The 18578-nt window shown below is 39.0% G+C and overlaps 1 non-coding gene across 1 annotated transcript; it reads right to left on the bottom strand.

Moving 5' to 3' along the window:
• Positions 1–17698: 17698 nt before the first annotated feature.
• LOC112793179 (small nucleolar RNA R71) lies at positions 17699–17802 on the bottom strand. Its single transcript, XR_003197885.1, has one exon. It is a non-coding gene; the product is annotated as a small nucleolar RNA R71 (small nucleolar RNA).
• Positions 17803–18578: the final 776 nt, after the last annotated feature.

The following is an 18578-nucleotide window of genomic DNA, read 5'->3' as shown; positions in this document are numbered from 1 at the left end:
CTTTTCCCACCCAAACCCACCCTAAATACCGAACCCATACCCTCTCCCTCCACTATATAAACCCCCCATCCTTCTTCATTTTCACACAACACCACCCTCTCTTCCCCCCTTGGCCAAAACCACACATCTCCCTCTCCTCCATATCTTCTTCTTCTTCTTCTATTTTTTCTTCTTTGCTTGAGGTGAGCAAATTCTAAGTTTGTGTGGTAAAAGCATAGCTTTTTTTTTTTTCCATAACTATTTATGGCACCTAAGGCCGGAGAAACCTCTAAAAGAGAAAGGGAAGACAAAAGCTTCCACCTCGAGTCATGGAGATGGAGAGATTCATCTCAAAGTCCATCAAGACACTTCTATGAAGTTGTGGCAAAAAGGGTGATCCTGAGGTCCCTTTCATGCTCAAAAAAATGAGTATCAGAGATCCGACATGAGATCCAAAGAAGAGGTTGGGAAGTTCTTACCAACCCCATTCAACAAGTCAGAATCTTAATGTTCAAGAGTTCTATGCAATGCATGGATCACTAGGAACCATGATCAAAGTATAACTCAAACCAAAGAATTGCTTACAATGGTTCGGGAAATGCTTAGTTTCAGTCCGGAGAAATAGGTTGGCGTTCAACTTGCCTATGATGCAAGAAGACGCACGCCCCTACACTAGAAGGGTCAACTTTGATCAAAGGTTGGACCAAGTCTCATGGACATATGTGTGGAAGGAGCTCAATGGAAAAGTGACTCAAAAGGCAAGCCGGTTCAATTGAGAAGACTGGACCTTAAGCCTATGCTAGAGGATGGTTGGAGTTCATCTAACGCTCCATCATCCCCACTAGCAACGATCGAAGTAACTGTGGATCGGGCCATCATGATCCATAGCATCATGATTGGAGAGGAAGTAAAAGTTCATGAAGTCATCCCTCTAGAACTCTACAAAGTAGCCGAGAAGCCCTCCACCTTGGCAAGGCTAGCTTTTCCTCATCTTATTTTCCATCTATGCAACTTAGCTGGAGTTGTCATATAATGAGACATCCCCATTGAAGAGGACAAGCCCATCACTAAGAAGAGGATGGAGCAAACAAGAGAGCCCATTCATGGATCTCAAGAGACGCATGAGGAAGCTATCATCAAGAAATCCCTGAACGCCTCAAGGGATGCATTTTTCTCCGAACAACTATTGGGAACAACTCAACACTTCTATAGAAGGATTGAGTTATAACATAAACCAATTAAAGGTGGAACACCAAGAGCACTCCATCATTCTCAATGAGATTAGAGAAGATCAAAGAGCTATGAGGAGGAGTAACAAAGGCAAGGAAGAGACATAGAGGAGCTCAAGACACCATTGGTCCTTCAAGAAGAAGACACCACCCTCACTAAGGTGGACTCATTCCTTAACTTCCTTGTTCTTATCTCTCTATTTTTCGGTTTTATGCTATATATTTGTCTATGTTTTGAGTCTTTACTACATGATCAATAGTATTTAGTAACTATGTCTTAAAGCTATAAATAACTCCATGAATCCTTTACCTCTCTTAAATGAAAAATGTTCTAAAACAAAAGAACAAGAAGTACATGAGTTTCGAATTCATCCTTGAAATTAGTTTAATTATATTGATGTGGTGATAATACTTTTTGTTTTCTGAATGAATGCTTGAACAGTGCATATTTTTTATATTGAATTTGATGAATGTTAAAATTGTTGGCTCTTGAAAGAATGATGAACAAGAGAAATATTATTGATAATCTGAAAAATCATAAAATTGATTATTGAAGCAAGAAAAAGCAGTGAATAACAAAAGCTTGCAGAAAAAAATGGTGAAAAAAAATATAAAAGAAAAATAAAAAGCAAGAAGAAAAAGCCAACAGCCCTTAAAACCAAAAGGCAAGGATAAAAAAAAAAGGATCCTAGGCTTTGAGCATCAATGGATAGGAGGGCCCAAGGAAATAAAATCCAGGCCTAAGTGGATAAATCAAGCTGTCCCTAACCATGTGCTTGTGTCATAAAGTCCAAGTGAAAAGCTTGAGAATAAGTGGTTAAAGTCGTGATCCAAAGAAAAAGAGTGTGCTTAAGAGCTCTGGACACCTCTAACTGGGGACTTTAGCAAAGATGAGTCATAATCTGAAAAGGTTCACCCAGTCATGTGTCTGTGGCATTTATATATCCGATGGTAATACTGGAAAACAAAGTACATAGGGCCACGGCCAAGACTCATAAAAGTAGCTGTGTTCAAGAATCAACATACTTAACTAGGAGAATTGATGAGCGAATAATTTATACGCTTTTTGCATTGTTTTAGGTAGTTTTTAGTAGGATATAGCTACTTTTAGGGATGTTTTCATTAGTTTTTATGATAAATTCACATTTCTGGACTTTACTATGAGTTGTGTGTTTTTTCTATGATTTCAGTAATTTCTGGCTGAAATTGAGGGACATGAGCAAAACTCTGATAAAAGGCTGACAAAGGACTACTGATGTTGTTGGATTCTGACCTCCCTGCACTCAAAATGAATTTTCTCGAGCTATAGAACTCCAAATGGCGCGCTCTCAATGGCGTTGGAAAGTAGACATCCAGAGCTTTCCATCGATATATAATAGTTCATACTTTATTCGAGATTAGACTATGTAAAATGGCGCTCAACGCCAGTTCCATGCTTCATTCTAGAGTCAAACGCCAGAAACACGTAACGAACCAGTGTTGAACGCCAAAAACACGTTACAACTTGGCGTTCAACTCCAAAAGAAGCCTCTACACATGTAAAGCTCAAGCTCAGCCCAAGCACACACCAAGTGGTCCCCGGAAGTGGATTTCTGCATCAATTACTTACTTCTGTAAACCCTAGTAGCTAGTCTAGTATAAATAGGACTTTTTACTATTGTATTCAGTGTCTTTGATTGTATTTTTTTTTATCTTTTGATCATGTTTGGGGCTGGTGATTTTCCCATGCTGGGACCTTCATCACTTATGTATTTTTAACGGTGGAGTTTCTACACACCATAGATTAAGGGTGTGGAGCTCTGCTGTACCTCAAGTTTCAATGCAATTACTACTATTTTCTATTCAATCCTGCTTGTTCTTATTCTAAGATATTCGTTGCACTTCAACATGATGAATGTGATGATCCGTGACACTCATCATCATTCTCACCTATGAACGCGTGACTGATGAGCGGATAATTTATACGCTTTTTGGCATTGTTTTTAGTATGTTTTTAGTATGATCTAGTTAGTTTTTAGTATATTTTTATTAGTTTTTAGTTAAAATTTACTTTTCTGGACTTTACTATGAGTTTGTGTATTTTTCTATGATTTCAGGTATTTTCTGGCTGAAATTGAGGGTCCTGAGCAAAAATCTGATTCAGAGACTGAAAAGGACTGCAGATGCTGTTGGATTCTGACCTCCCTGCACTCGAAGTGGATTTTCTGGAGCTACAGAAGCCCAATTGGCACGCTCTCAACGGCATTGGAAAGTAGCCTCAGAAATTCCAGCGTTTAACGCTGGAACTGGCATAAAACTTGGAGTTAAACGCCCAAACTGGCATAAAAGCTGGCGTTTAACTCCAGAAAAAGTCTCTACACATGAAAGCTTCAATGCTCAGCCCAAGCACACACTAAGTGGACCCAGAAGTGAATTTTTATGTCATTTACTCATTTCTGTATACCCTAGGTTACTAGTTTACTATTAATAGGATCTTTTGACATTGTATCTGTACCTCATGACACTTTACACGTCTCTTTGTGTACCATCCACAGCATGAGTCTCTAAACCCCATGGTTGGGGGTGAGGAGCTCTGCTGTGTCTTGATGGATTAATGCAATTACTACTGTTTTTCATTCAATCATGCTTGCTTCCATTCTAAGATATCACTTGTTCTTAAATCGGATGAATGTGATGATCCGTGACAATCATCATCATTCTCAACTATGAACGTGTGCCTGACAGCCACCTCCGTTCTACCTTAGATTAAGTAGATATCTCTTGGATTCTTTAACCGGAATCTTCGTGGTATAAGCTAGAACTGATGGCGGCATTCAAGAGAATCCGGAAGGTCTAAACCTTGTCTGTGGTATTCTGAGTAGGATTCAATGATTGAATGACTGTGACGAGCTTCAAACTCCTGAGGGCGGGGCGTTAGTGACAGACGCAAAAGAATCACTGGATTCTATTCCGGCCTGATTGAGAACCGACAGATGGATAGCCGTGCCGTGACAGGGTGCGTTGAACATTTCCACTGAGAGGATGGGAGGTAGCCACTGACAACGATGAAACCCTTGCATACAGCTTGCCATGGAAGGAGCCTTGCGTGCTTGAAGAAGAGGACAGTAGGAAAGCAGAGATTCAGAAGATGGAGCATCTCCAAAACCTCAGCCTATTCCCCATTACTGCAAAACAAGTACTTATTTCATGTTCTTTTACTTTTCACAATCAATCCTGATAATTTCTGATATCCTGACTAAGATTTACAAGATAACCATAGCTTGCTTCAAGCCGACAATCTCCGTGGGATCGACCCTTACTCACGTAAGGTATTACTTGGACGACCCAGTGCACTTGCTGGTTAGTTGTGTGGGGTTGCAAAAGTGTGATTGCAATTTCTTGCACCAAGTTTTTGGCGCCGTTGCCGGGATTGTTCGAGTTTGGACAACTGACGGCTTATCTTGTTGCTTAGATTATGACTGTTTTATTTTTGTTGGTTTAGAGTCTTTTAGTTAAGTCTAGTTTCATATTTTAAGTTTGGTGTCAATTGCATGCTTTTGTTTTTCTTTTAATTTTCGAATTTGCATGTCTTTAGTCCCTTTTTGATCCGTAAAAATTCTAAGTTTGGTGTCCTCTTTCTGTTTTTCCCTTAAAATTTTCGAAAAATTAGTGTTTGATTTTCTAAAAATTTTAAGTTTGGTGTCATTTTGTTGTTTTTCTCTTTCCTCATTTCAAAAATCAAATATTTTTCATAAAAATTTTTCAATCATATCTTTTTAATTGCTATTTTCAAAATCTTTTTAATTGACTAATTGATTCAGTTCTCAATTTGCTTTGATCTTATTTTCTTTTTAATTTTTGAATTTTTATTTTATCTTCTTTTTTTATTTTATATTTTTTCGTTTAATTCAAAAAAAAAAACAAAATTTATCTATTTGCAATCCATATCATTTCCCTTTATCCATTATGGACCTAAGTGGGATTGATCAGTCCAGAAGGACTCTGGGGTCATATGCTAACCCCATTACAGCTGCATATGGGAGTAGCATCTGTACACCTCCCATCAAAGCAAGCAGCTTTGAGCTAAATCCTCAACTCATTATCATAGTGCAGCAAAATTGCCAGTATTCCGATCTTCCACAGGAAGAGCCTACTGAGTTTTTGGCACAGTTCTTACAAATTGCTGACACAGTACATGATAAAGAGGTGGATCAGGATGTCTACAGACTATTACTGTTTCCATTTGCTGTAAAAGATCAAGCTAAAAGGTGGTTGAATAACCAACATACAGCAAGCATAAAGACATGGAAACAGTTATCAGACAAATTCCTGAATCACTTTTACCCTCCAAAGAGGATGACACAGCTAAGGCTGGACATCCAAGGCTTTAAACAAGAGGATAATGAATCCCTTTATAATGCCTGGGAGAGGTATAGAGGTATGCTAAGAAAATGCCCCTCTGAAATGTTTTCAGAGTGGGTACAGTTAGACATCTTCTACTATGGGCTTACAGAAAAAGCTCAGATGTCTTTAGACCACTCAGCTGGTGGATCTATCCACATGAGGAAGACAATTGAAGAAGCTCAAGAGCTTATAGACACTGTTGCTAGAAATCAATATTTGTACTCTAGCAATGAATTCTCTCCAAAAGAGGAAGTCATGACAGTAGTCACTGACCCTAATCCTCAAGAACAGATGATTGAGCTTAATCAACAATTGCTCCTAATGACAGAACAGTTAGCAGAATTTAAAGAGATACTCCATGAAACTAAAGTTGCTAACAAGAACATAGAACTGCAGTTGAATCAAGCAAAACAGCAAATATCTAAACAGATAACAGAGGAATGTCAAGCAGTTCAACTGAGGAGTGGGAAGACACTGAATAACACTGCTCAAAAGAGCAAAAGGCCAAATAAGGAACAATTGACAGAGGATAACCAACCCACTGTTCAAAATCCCTCTGAGGACAGTGAGAGCCCAGAGAGGAATACTTTTGGCGTTCAAACGCCAGAGAGGGAAGGAAAGTTGGCGTTAAACGCCCATTCCTTGCCCAGTTCTGGCGTTCAAACGCCAGAAAAGGGGGAAAAGTTGGCGTTAAACGCCCATTTTCCACCCAATCCTGGCGTTCAGACGCCAAGGGAAGATCAGACACCTGAGAGTGCTGACAGTAATCCCTCTAACAAGGCTTCTTCAACCACTTCTGTAAGGAATAAACCTGCAGCATCTAAGGTTGAAGACTATAAAGCCAAGATGCCTTATCCTCAAAAACTCCGCCAAGTGGAACAGGATAAGCAATTTGCCCGCTTTGCAGACTATCTAAGGACTCTTGAAATAAAGATTCCGTTTGCAGAGGCACTTGAGCAAATACCTTCTTATGCTAAGTTCATGAAAGAAATCTTAAGTCATAAGAAGGATTGGAGAGAAACTGAAAAAGTGTTTCTCACTGAAGAATGCAGTGCAGTCATTCTGAAAAGCTTACCAGAAAAGCTTCAAGATCCAGGAAGCTTTATGATACCATGCACATTAGAAGGTGCCTGCACCAAGACAGCCTTATGTGATCTTGGAGCAAGCATCAATCTAATACCTGCATCCACTATCAGAAAGCTTGGGTTGACTGGAGAAGTCAAACCAACCCGGATATGCCTCCAACTTGCTGATGGCTCCATTAAATACCCATCAGGCATAATAGAGGATATGATTGTCAAAGTTGGACCATTCGCCTTTCCAACTGACTTTGTGGTACTGGAAATGGAAGAGCAGAAGAGTGCAACTCTCATTCTAGGAAGACCTTTCCTAGCAACTGGACGAACTCTCATTGATGTACAGAAAGGGGAAGTAACCCTGAGAGTCAATGAGGATGAGTTCAAGTTGAATGCTGTAAAAGCTATGCAGCATCCAGACACACCAAATGACTGCATGGGCGCTGACATTATTGACTCTCTGGTAGAAGAGATCAATATGACTGAAAGCCTAGAATCAGAGCTTGAAGACATCTTCAAAGATGCTCAACCTGATCAAGAAGAACCAGAGGAAACAAAGGAATTTTCGAAAATTCCTCAGGAGGAGGATAAACCTCCCAAACCTGAACTCAAACCACTACCACCATCCCTGAAGTATGCATTTCTGGGAGAGGGTGACACTTTTCCAGTGATTATAAGCTCTGCTTTAAATCCACAAGAAGAGGAAGCACTGATTCAAGTGCTAAGGACACACAAGACAGCTCTTGGGTGGTCCATAAGTGATCTTAAGGGCATTAGCCCAGCTAGATGCATGCACAAGATCCTGTTGGAGGATAATGCCAAACCAGTGGTCCAACCACAAAGGAGGCTAAATCCAGCCATGAAGGAGGTGGTGCAGAAAGAGATCACTAAATTACTAGAGGCTGGGATTATTTATCCTATTTCTGATAGCCCCTGGGTGAGCCCTGTCCAAGTTGTCCCCAAAAAGGGAGGCATGACAGTGGTTCATAATGAAAAAATGAACTGGTTCCTACAAGAACAGTCACAGGGTGGCGTATGTGTATTGACTACAGAAGGCTCAATACAGCCACCAGAAAGGATCATTTTCCTTTACCATCATAGACCAAATGCTAGAAAGACTAGCTGGTCATGATTATTACTGCTTTTTGGATGGCTATTCAGGCTACAACCAAATTGCAGTAGATCCTCAGGACCAAGAGAAAACAGCATTTACTTGCCCTTCTGGCGTGTTTGCCTACAGGAGGATGCCTTTTGGTCTGTGCAATGCACCTGCAACCTTTCAGAGGTGCATGCTCTCTATCTTCTCAGATATGGTAGAGAAATTTCTGGAAGTCTTCATGGATGACTTCTCAGTATATGGAGACTCATTCAGCTCCTGTCTTAATCACCTAACACTTGTCCTGAAAAGGTGCCAAGAGACTAACCTGGTTTTAAACTGGGAGAAATGTCACTTTATGGTGACTGAGGGAATTGTTCTTGGGCACAAAATTTCAAGCAAGGGAATAGAGGTGGATAAAGCAAAGGTAGAAGTAATTGAAAAATTACCACCACCTGCCAATGTTAAGGCAATCAGAAGCTTTCTGGGGCATGCAGAATTCTACAGAAGGTTTATAAAGGATTTTTTGAAAATTGCAAAACCTTTGAGTAACCTGCTAGCTGCTGACACACCATTTGTGTTTGACACACAGTGTCTGCAGGCATTTGAGACCCTGAAAGCTAAGCTGGTCACAGCACCAGTCATCTCTGCACCAGATTGGACATTGCCATTTGAACTAATGTGTGATGCCAGTGACCATGCCATTGGTGCAGTGTTGGGACAGAGGCATAACAAGCTTCTGCACGTCATTTATTATGCCAACCGTGTTCTAAATGACGCACAGAAGAACTACACAACCACAGAAAAAGAGTTACTTGCAGTGGTCTATGCCATTGACAAGTTTAGATCCTATCTAGTGGGATCCAAAGTGGTTGTGTACACTGACCATGCTGCTCTTAAATACTTACTCACAAAGCAGGATTCAAAACCCAGGCTTATAAGATGGGTGTTGCTTTTGCAAGAGTTTGATATAGAAATAAGAGACAGAAAAGGGACAGAGAACCAAGTAGCTGATCATCTGTCCCGAATAGAACCAGTAGCTGGGACGTCCCTCCCTTTTACTGAGATCTCTGAGACTTTTCCAGATGAGCAACTCTTTGCCATTCAGGAAGCTCCATGGTTTGCAGATATTACAAATTATAAAGCTGTGAGGTTCATACCCCAGGAGTACAGCAGAGTGCAAAGAAAGAAATTAATTTCAGATGACAAGTACTACCTATGGGATGAACCATATCTCTTTAAGAGATGTGCAGACGGAATGATCCGCAGATGTGTACCCAGAGAAGAAGCACAAAGGATCCTATGGCATTGCCATGGATCACAGTATGGAGGACATTTTGGAAGTGAGCGAACAGCCACTAAAGTCCTCCAATGTGGCTTCTACTGGCCTACTCTCTATAAAGATTCCCGAGAGTTTGTGCGTAACTGTGACAGTTGCCAAAGAGCTGGTAACTTACCTCACGGATATGCCATGCCTCAACAAGGGATATTAGAGATAGAATTGTTTGATGTATGGGGAATTGACTTCATGGGGCCATTTCCACCATCATACTCAAACACTTACATTCTGGTGGCAGTGGACTATGTATCTAAGTGGGTAGAAGCAATTGCTACACCCACTAATGATACCAAGACCGTGCTGAAATTCCTCCAGAAACACATCTTCAGCAGGTTTGGTGTTCCCAGAGTACTAATCAGTGACGGGGGCACTCATTTCTGCAATAGACAGCTATACTCTGCTATGGTTAGATATGGAATTAGCCACAAAGTGGCAACTCCGTATCATCCACAGACAAATGGGCAAGCTGAAGTCTCTAACAGAGAGCTAAAAAGAATCCTAGAACGGACTGTGATAGCCCGAAGAAAGGATTGGGCAAAGAGCTTGGATGATACTCTGTGGGCATACAGAACAGCATTCAAGACTCCTATAGGAACCTCTCCATACCAACTGGTGTATGGGAAGGCCTGTCATCTGCCTGTGGAACTGGAACATAAAGCCTACTGGGCAACCAGATTCCTAAACATGGATGCTCAGTTAGCTGGTGAAAAAAGATTACTCCAGCTAAATGAGCTGGAGGAGTTCAGACTCAATGCCTTTGAAAATGCAAAAATTTATAAGGAAAAGGCAAAGAAATGGCATGACAAGAAGTTGTCATCCAGAGTCTTTGAACCAGGACAAAAAGTTCTGCTCTTCAACTCTAGGCTCAGATTGTTTCCAGAAAAACTTAAATCCCGGTGGAGGGGTCCATATGTGATTACAGGAGTGTCACCATATGGATATGTTGAGCTTCAGGATATTGATTCTGACAAAAAGTTCATTGTGAATGGACAGAGAATCAAGCATTATCTTGAAAGCAATTTTGAGCAGGAATGCTCAAAACTGAGACTTGAGTAATTCTCAGTAAAGGTCCAGCTAAAGACAGTAAAGAAGCGCTTGCTGGGAGGCAACCCAGTCATTAGCAGGTTATATGTTTTGATTTTACAAAGTCAAGTATCAAAAATGAAGGAGTTCACAGAGTTACAGAAGGATTCAGTGCAAAAAGCAGAGAAAAAGAGCTTACTGGCGAAAAAACGCCAGTAAGGGGCATTTTGGGCGTTAAACGCCAGAATGGGCACCATTCTGGGCGTTTAACGCCAGTAAAGGTGCCATTTTGGGCGTTAAACGCCAGAATGGGCACCATTCTGGGCGTTTAACGCCAGGTGTGCAGCATCCTGGGCGTTTAGCAAAACGCCCAGTGATAAAGGAATTCTGGCGTTTAACGCCAGCCAGGGCACCTGGCTGGGTGTTAAACGCCCACAATGGGCAATCAATGGGCGTTAAACGCCAGAATGGGTGCCATTCTGGGCGTTTAACGCCAGAAAGGTGGGGGGACCAAGATTTTGTTTTCAAATCAAATTTTTTCAAACTTTCCTTTTCTTACCCATACTTTTCTACAAAAACACATTTCAATCTTTCATCATTCACTTTCAAATCTTCAAATCTCAAAATCATTCTTCAAATCTCTCTCAAATCAATCTCCAATCTTATTCAAAAACTCACCCTTCTCTCAAAATTATCTCCATATCTTCTCAAATCTCCTTTCAATTTTTTTTCGAAATCTCCTCCCCCCTTTATAAAACACGTTCGGCCCTTCAATCCCCCCACACCATTCGAATTTGCTCTTCTCCTCTTTCTCTTCTTTTCCTTTCTTTTGCTTGAGGACAAGCAAACCTCTAAGTTTGGTGTGCTTTTTCGTGATCACTAAGCCAAGATTCATCAAGATCATGGCCCCTAAGGGAAAACAAACCAATTTAAGAGGAAAGAAAGAGAATAATCCAAAGAATCTTTGGAATCAAGAGAAGTTCTTAACCAAAGAACATGAAGACCATTATCACAAGATAATGGGCATGAGGTCAGTGATCCCGGAAGTTAAATTTGATCTGAAAGAAGATGAATATACGGGGATCCAAGAGCAAATTCGAAACAGAGGATGGGAAGTTCTAACCAATCCTGAAATAAAGGTTGGAAGGAATATGGTTCAGGAATTCTACTCAAATCTGTGGCTAACAGATAAGCAGAGAATGACTGGAACTGCTTACCATACCTACAGAACCATGGTCAGAGGGAAAGTTATGTACTTCCATCTGGACAAAATAAGAGAAATCTTCAAATTGCCTCAACTGCAAGATGATCCTGAATCCTTTAATAGGAGAATGGTGAGAGCAGATAAAGGGTTGGATCAAGTTCTAGAGGACATATGCCTCCCTGGAACTAAGTGGATAACCAATTCTAAGGGTGTCCCAAACCAACTCAAGAGGGGAGACCTCAAACCAATTGCAAGAGGTTGGCTAGACTTTATTGGGCGGTCCATATTACCCACTAGCAACCGTTCTGAGGTCACTATCAAGAGAGCAGTGATGATTCATTGCATTATGCTTGGAAAAGAAGTGGAGGTTCATCATGTGATTGCTTGTGAGATCTACACAATTGCAAATAAGAATTCCACTGAAGCCAAACTAGCTTACCCAAGCTTGATCTCCTTGCTCTGTAAAGAGGCTGGGGTAAAGAAGGGAGTAGATGAATTCATACCCATTGAACATCCAATCACCCAGAAGTCAATGGAAGGACAAATGCAAGACAACTCTATCAAAAGGAGGGCGCAGGAGTTCCTCCCTGAATTCCCTGAAATTGGCTACTGGGCCAGCCTAGAAGCATCTATCACCAAGTTGCAAGAGACTATGGAGCAACTGAAGAAAGAACAGCAGAATCAGAACTGCATGCTCTGCAAATTGTTGAAGGAACAAGAGAAGCAGGGGCGTGAACTCCAAGAGTTGAAACGCCAAAAGCTCTCTTCTCAAGTTGAGGGAGCATCCACTTCTCAAAATCAAGGTTGTTGAGTCCTAACTCTGTGAAAACCTCTATCATTAGGAGCCTATCTAAATTTTTTGTTTTCTATTTTTTTAGTCTCATCTTATATCTATTTTTGAGTCTTGTTCTTAATTCATAATTAATAAAATTTAAAATTCATGTCTTAAAGCTATGAATGCCCTATGAATCCATCACCTCTCTTAAATGAAAAATGCTCTAATCACAAAAGAACAAGAAGTACAGGATTTCGAAATTATCCTTGAAACTAGTGAATTAGTTTGATGTGGTGACAATGATTTTTGTTTTTCCGAATGAATGCTTGAACAGTGCATATGTCTTTTGAATTTGCTGTTTTGAGAATGTTAAAATTGTTGGCTCTTGAAAGAATGAAGGAAAAAGAGAACTATTATTGAGGATCTGAAAAAAATCATCAAATTGATTATTGAAGCAAGAAAAAGCAAAAAAAAAAAATTTCGAAAAAAAAGAGAAAAAAACAAAAAAAGAGAAAAAAAAGAAAGAAAGAAATAAAGTTGTGATCCAAGGCAAAAAGAGTGTGCTTAAGAACCCTGGACACCTCTAATTGGGGACTCTAGCAAAGCTGAGTCACAATCTGAAAAGGTTCACCCAATTATGTGTCTGTGGCATGTATGTATCCGGTGGTAATACTGGAAGACAGAATGCTTTGGGCCACAGCCAAGACTCATACACTGGCTATGTTCAAGAATCATTATACTTAACTAGGAGAATCAATAACACTATCTGAGTTCTGAGTTCTTATAGATGCCAATCATTCTGAACTTCAAGGGATAGAGTGAGATGCCAAAACTGTTCGGAGGCAAAAAGCTACTAGTCCCGCTCATCTAATTGGAGCTAAGTTTCCTTGATATTTTGGAGTCTATAGTATATTCTCTTCTTTTTATCCTATTTTGATTTTCAGTTGCTTGGGGACAAGCAACAATTTAAGTTTGGTGTTGTGATGAGCGGATAATTTATACGCTTTTTGGCATTGCTTTTAGTATGTTTTTAGTATGATCTAGTTAGTTTTTAGTATATTTTTATTAGTTTTTAGTTAAAATTCACTTTTTTGGACTTTACTATGAGTTTGTGTGTTTTTCTGTGATTTCAGGTATTTTCTGGCTTAAATTGAGGGTCCTGAGCAAAAATCTGATTCAGAGACTGAAAAGGACTGCAGATGCTGTTGGATTCTGACCTCCCTGCACTCGAAGTGGATTTTCTGGAGCTACAGAAGCCCAATTGGCACGCTGTCAACGGCATTGGAAAGTAGACATCCTGGGCTTTCCAGAAATGTATAATAGTCCATACTTTGCCCGAGATTTGATCGCCCAAACCGGCGTGGCAAAACAGCCTCAGAAATTCCAACGTTTAACGCTGGAACTGGCATAAAACTTGGAGTTAAACGCCCAAACTGGCATAAAAGCTGGCGTTTAACTCCAGAAAAAGTCTCTACACATGAAAGCTTCAATGCTCAGCCCAAGCACACACTAAGTGGACCCAGAAGTGGATTTTTATGTCATTTACTCATTTCTGTATACCCTAGGTTACTAGTTTACTATTAATAGGATCTTTTGACATTGTATCTGTACCTCATGACACTTTACACGTCTCTTTGTATACCTTCCACACCATGAGTCTCTAAACCCCATGGTTGGGGGTGACGAGCTCTGCTGTGTCTTGATGGATTAATGCAATTACTATTGTTTTTCATTCAATCATGCCTGCTTCCATTCTAAGATATCACTTGTTCTTAAATCGGATGAATGTGATGATCCGTGACAATCATCATCATTCTCAACTATGAACGTGTGCCTGACAACCACCTCCGTTCTACCTTAGATTAAGTAGATATCTCTTGGATTCTTTAACCGGAATCTTCGTGGTATAAGCTAGAACTGATGGCGGCATTCAAGAGAATCCGAAAGGTCTAAACCTTGTCTGTGGTATTCTGAGTAGGATTCAATGATTGAATGACTGTGACAAGCTTCAAACTCCTGAGGGTGGGGCGTTTGTGACAGACGCAAAAGAATCACTGGATTCTATTCCGGCCTGATTGAGAACCGACAGATGGATAGCCGTGCTGTGACAGGGTGCGTTGAACATTTCCACTAAGAGGATGGGAGGTAGCCACTGACAACGGTGAAACCCTTGCATACAGCTTGCCATGGAAGGAGCCTTGCGTGCTTGAAGAAGAGGAAAGTAGGAAAGCAGAGATTCAGAAGATGGAGCATCTCCAAAACCTCAGCCTATTCCCCATTACTGCAAAACAAGTACTTATTTCATGTTCTTTTACTTTTCACAATCAATCCTGATAATTTCTGATATCCTGACTAAGATTTACAAGATAACCAAAGCTTGCTTCAAGCCGACAATCTCCGTGGGATCGACCCTTACTCACGTAAGGTATTACTTGGACGACCCAGTGCACTTGCTGGTTAGTTGTGCGGGGTTGCAAAAGTGTGATTGCAATTTCGTGCACCAGTGACTGACAACCACTTCCGTTCTACCTTAGACGGGGCGCATATCTCTTGGATTCCTTAATCAGAATCTTCGTGGTATAAGCTAGATTGATGGCGGCATTCATGAGAATCCAGAAAGTCTAAATCTTGTCTGCGGTATTCCGAGTAGGATTCAGGGATTGAATGACTATGACAAGCTTCAAACTCGCGATTGTTGGACGTGATGACAAACTCAAAAGAATCAAGGGATTCTATTCCAACATGATCGAGAACCGACAGATGATTAGCAGTGCTGTGACAGAGCATTTCGACCTTTTTCACTAAGAGAACGGGATGTAGCCATTGGCAACGGTGATGCCCTACATATAGTTTGCCATGGAAAGGAATAAGAAGGATTGAAGGAAGGCAGTAGGAAAGCAGAGATCCAACAGGGACAAGCATCTCCGACACTTATCTGAAATTCCCACCATTGAATTACATGAGTAACTCTATCTTTATTTTCTGCTTTATTTACTATTCGAAAACTCCATAACATTTATTATCTGCCTAACTGAGATTTACAAGATGACCATAGCTTGCTTCATACCAACAATCTCCGTGGGATCGACCCTTACTCACGTAAGGTATTACTTGGACGACCCAGTGCACTTGCTGGTTAGTTGTGTGGAGTTGTGACTAATTGTGATTCACGTTGAGAGCGCTACCAAGTTTTTGGCGCGATTGTTGATGATCACAATTCCGTGCACCAAGTTTTTGGCGCCGTTGCCGGAAATTGTTCGAGTTTGGACAACTGACGGTTGTTTTGTTTTGTTTTCAAAAATTTTTCTTTTTGTTTTGTTTTTAAAAATTTTTCAAAAAAAATTATCCCTATTTTTGAAAAAAAAATATTTTTTAAATAAATCATTCTATGGCTTCAGAATTTTTAAGAATGGATTCTAGAGTTTTATGAAGCATGTTGAAGCCTGGCTGGCTGTAAAGCCATATCCAAATTCTTTTGGACTAAGGCTTCAACTAATCACCACAATGCATGTAATTCCATCCTAAAACTGGCTGGCAATGAAGCCATGTCTAACCCTTGGATTGGAACTTTAGGCTAACATTGAAAGATTCCTGGAATCCTTATTAAAAATTTTGAATTTCTTGTTTTCTTTTTCCTATATGTTTTTTGAAAAATATAAAATAAAATACAAAAAAATCATAAAATAAAAAAAAACCAAAAATATTTTTGTGTTTCTTGTTTGAGTCTTGTGTCATGTTTTAAGTTTGGTGTCAATTGCATATTCAACTTGTTCTTGCATTTTTCAAAAATTCATGCATTCATAGTGTTCTTCATGATCTTCAAGTTGTTCTAGGTAAGTCTTCTTATTTAATCTTTAAATTTTCTTGTTTTGTGTTGTATGATGTTTTTCATGTGCATTTTTGCATTCATAGTGTCTAAACATGAAAGATTTCTAAGTTTGATATCTTGCATGTTTTCTTTGCATAAAAAATTTTTCAAAAATATGTTCTTGATGTTCATCATGATCTTCAAAGCGATCTTGGTGTTCATCTTGACATTCATAGTGTTCTTGCATGCATCATGTGTTTTAATCTGAAATTTTCATGCATTGAGTCATTTTTGTGTTTTTCTCTTTCATCATTAAAAATTCAAAAAAAAAATCAAAATATATCTTTTCCTTATTTCTCTCAAAAATTCGAAATTTTTGGTTGACTTGGTCAAAAATTTTTAAAATAAGTTGTTTTCTTATTAGTCAAGTCAAAATTTCAATTTTAAAAATCTTATCTTTTCAAAACTTTTTCAAAAATCAAATCTTTTTCATTTTTTATATATTTTCAAAATCTTTTTTTATCTTTATTTCATAATTTTCGAAATTACACTAACAATTAATGTGATTGATTCAAAAATTTGAAGTTTGTTACTTTCTTGTTAAGAAAGGTTTAATCTTTAAATTCTAGAATCATATCTTTTAGTTTCTTGTTAGTTAAGCAATTAATTTTAAAGTAAATCTTTTTCAACCATATCTTTTTAATCATATCTTCTTATCATATCTTTTTATATCATATCTTTTTCAAAATTTTATCTTTTTCAAAAATTTGATTTCAAATATCTTATCTAACTTCTTATCCTCTTATCTTTTCAAAATTGATTTTAATATCTTTTTCAACTAACTATTTGACTTTTTGTTTGTTTCTTATCTTTTCCAAAACCACCTAACAACTTTTCTCTCTCTAATTTTCAAAAATACTTCCCTCTTTTTCAAAAAAATTCTTTTTTTATTTAATTAATTGTTTTAAATTTTAATTTTAATTTCATTTCTTATCTTTATTTTCAAAAATCATTTAACTCCTTTTCAAAATTTAATTTCAAAAATTCTCCCTCTCTCATCTTTTCCTATTTATTTATTCATTTACTAACACCTCTCTTCACCTCTCTTCATCTCAAATCACTGCCCCTATCCTTACCCTTGTATTTGGATTCTCCTTTCTTTATTCCCTTCTTCTTCTACTAATAATAAGGAACCTCTTTACTGTGACATAGAGGATTCCTTTTCTTTTTCTGTTCACTTCTCTTTCATATGAGCAGGAACAAGGAAAAAGACATTCTTGTTGAAGCTGATCCAGAACCTGAAAGGACTCTGAAGAGGAAACTAAGAGAAGTTAAATTACAACAAACCAGAGACAACCTTGCTGAAATTTTCAAACAAGAAAAGGAGATGGCAACCGAACCTAACAATAATAATGCAAGAAGGATGCTTGGTGATTATACCACACCTACGTCCAAGTTTGATGGAAGAAGCATCTCAATTCCTACTATAGGAGCAAACAATTTTGAGCTGAAACCTCAATTAGTTGCTCTAATGCAACAAAACTGCAAGTTTTATGGACTTCCATCAGAAGATCCTTACCAGTTCTTAACTGAGTTCTTGCAGATCTGTGAGACTGTTAAGACTAATGGAGTTGATCCTGAAGTCTACAGGCTCATGCTTTTCCCTTTTGCTGTAAGAGACAGAGCTAGAACATGGTTGGACTCTCAACCTAAAGATAGCCTGGACTCCTGGGATAAGATGGTCACGGCCTTCTTGGCTAAGTTCTTTCCTCCTCAAAAGCTGAGCAAGCTTAGAGTGGATGTTCAGACCTTCAAACAAAAAGATGGTGAATCCCTCTATGAAGCTTGGGAAAGATACAAACAGATGACCAAAAGATGTCCTTCTGACATGTTTTCAGAATGGACCATGATAGATATATTCTATTATGGTCTATCTGAATTCTCTAAGATGTCATTGAACCATTCTGCAGGTGGATCCATTCACCTAAAGAAAACGCCTGCAGAAGCTCATGAACTTATTGACATGGTTTCAAATAACCAGTTCATGTACACTTTTGAGAGAAATTCCGTGAATAATGGGACGCCTCAAAGGAAGGGAGTTCATGAAATTGATGCTCTGAATGCCATATTGGCTCAGAATAAAATGTTAACTCATCAAGTCAACATGATTTCTCAAAGTCTGAATGGATGGCAAAATGCATCCAACAGCACTAAAGAGGCATCTTCTGAAGAAGAAGCTTATGATCCTGAAAACCCTGCAATGGCAGAGGTAAATTATATGGGTGAACCTTATGGAAATACCTATAATTCATCATGGAGAAATCATCTAAATTTCTCATGGAAGGATCAACAAAAGCCTCAACAAGGCTTTAATAATGGTGGAAGAAATAGGCTCAGCAATATCAAGCCTTATCCATCATCTTCTCAGTAACAGATAGAGAATTATGAACAGAATACCTCTAACTTAGCAAATTTAGTCTCTGATCTGTCTAAGGCCACTTTAAGTTTCATGAATAAAACAAGGTCCCCCATTAGAAATCTGGAGGCACAAGTGGGCCAGCTGAGTAAGAAAATCACTGAAACCCCTCCTAGTACTCTCCCAAGCAATACTGAAGAAAATCCAAAAAGAGAGTGCAAGGCCATTCATATAATCAATATGGCCGAAC

The sequence above is a fragment of the Arachis hypogaea genome, chromosome 3, assembly GCF_003086295.3.
Source record: "Arachis hypogaea cultivar Tifrunner chromosome 3, arahy.Tifrunner.gnm2.J5K5, whole genome shotgun sequence".
NCBI lineage: Eukaryota > Viridiplantae > Streptophyta > Magnoliopsida > Fabales > Fabaceae > Arachis > Arachis hypogaea.
The sequence above is the reverse complement of the archived record's forward strand: the minus strand, read 5'-3'. Positions and strand labels throughout refer to the sequence as shown.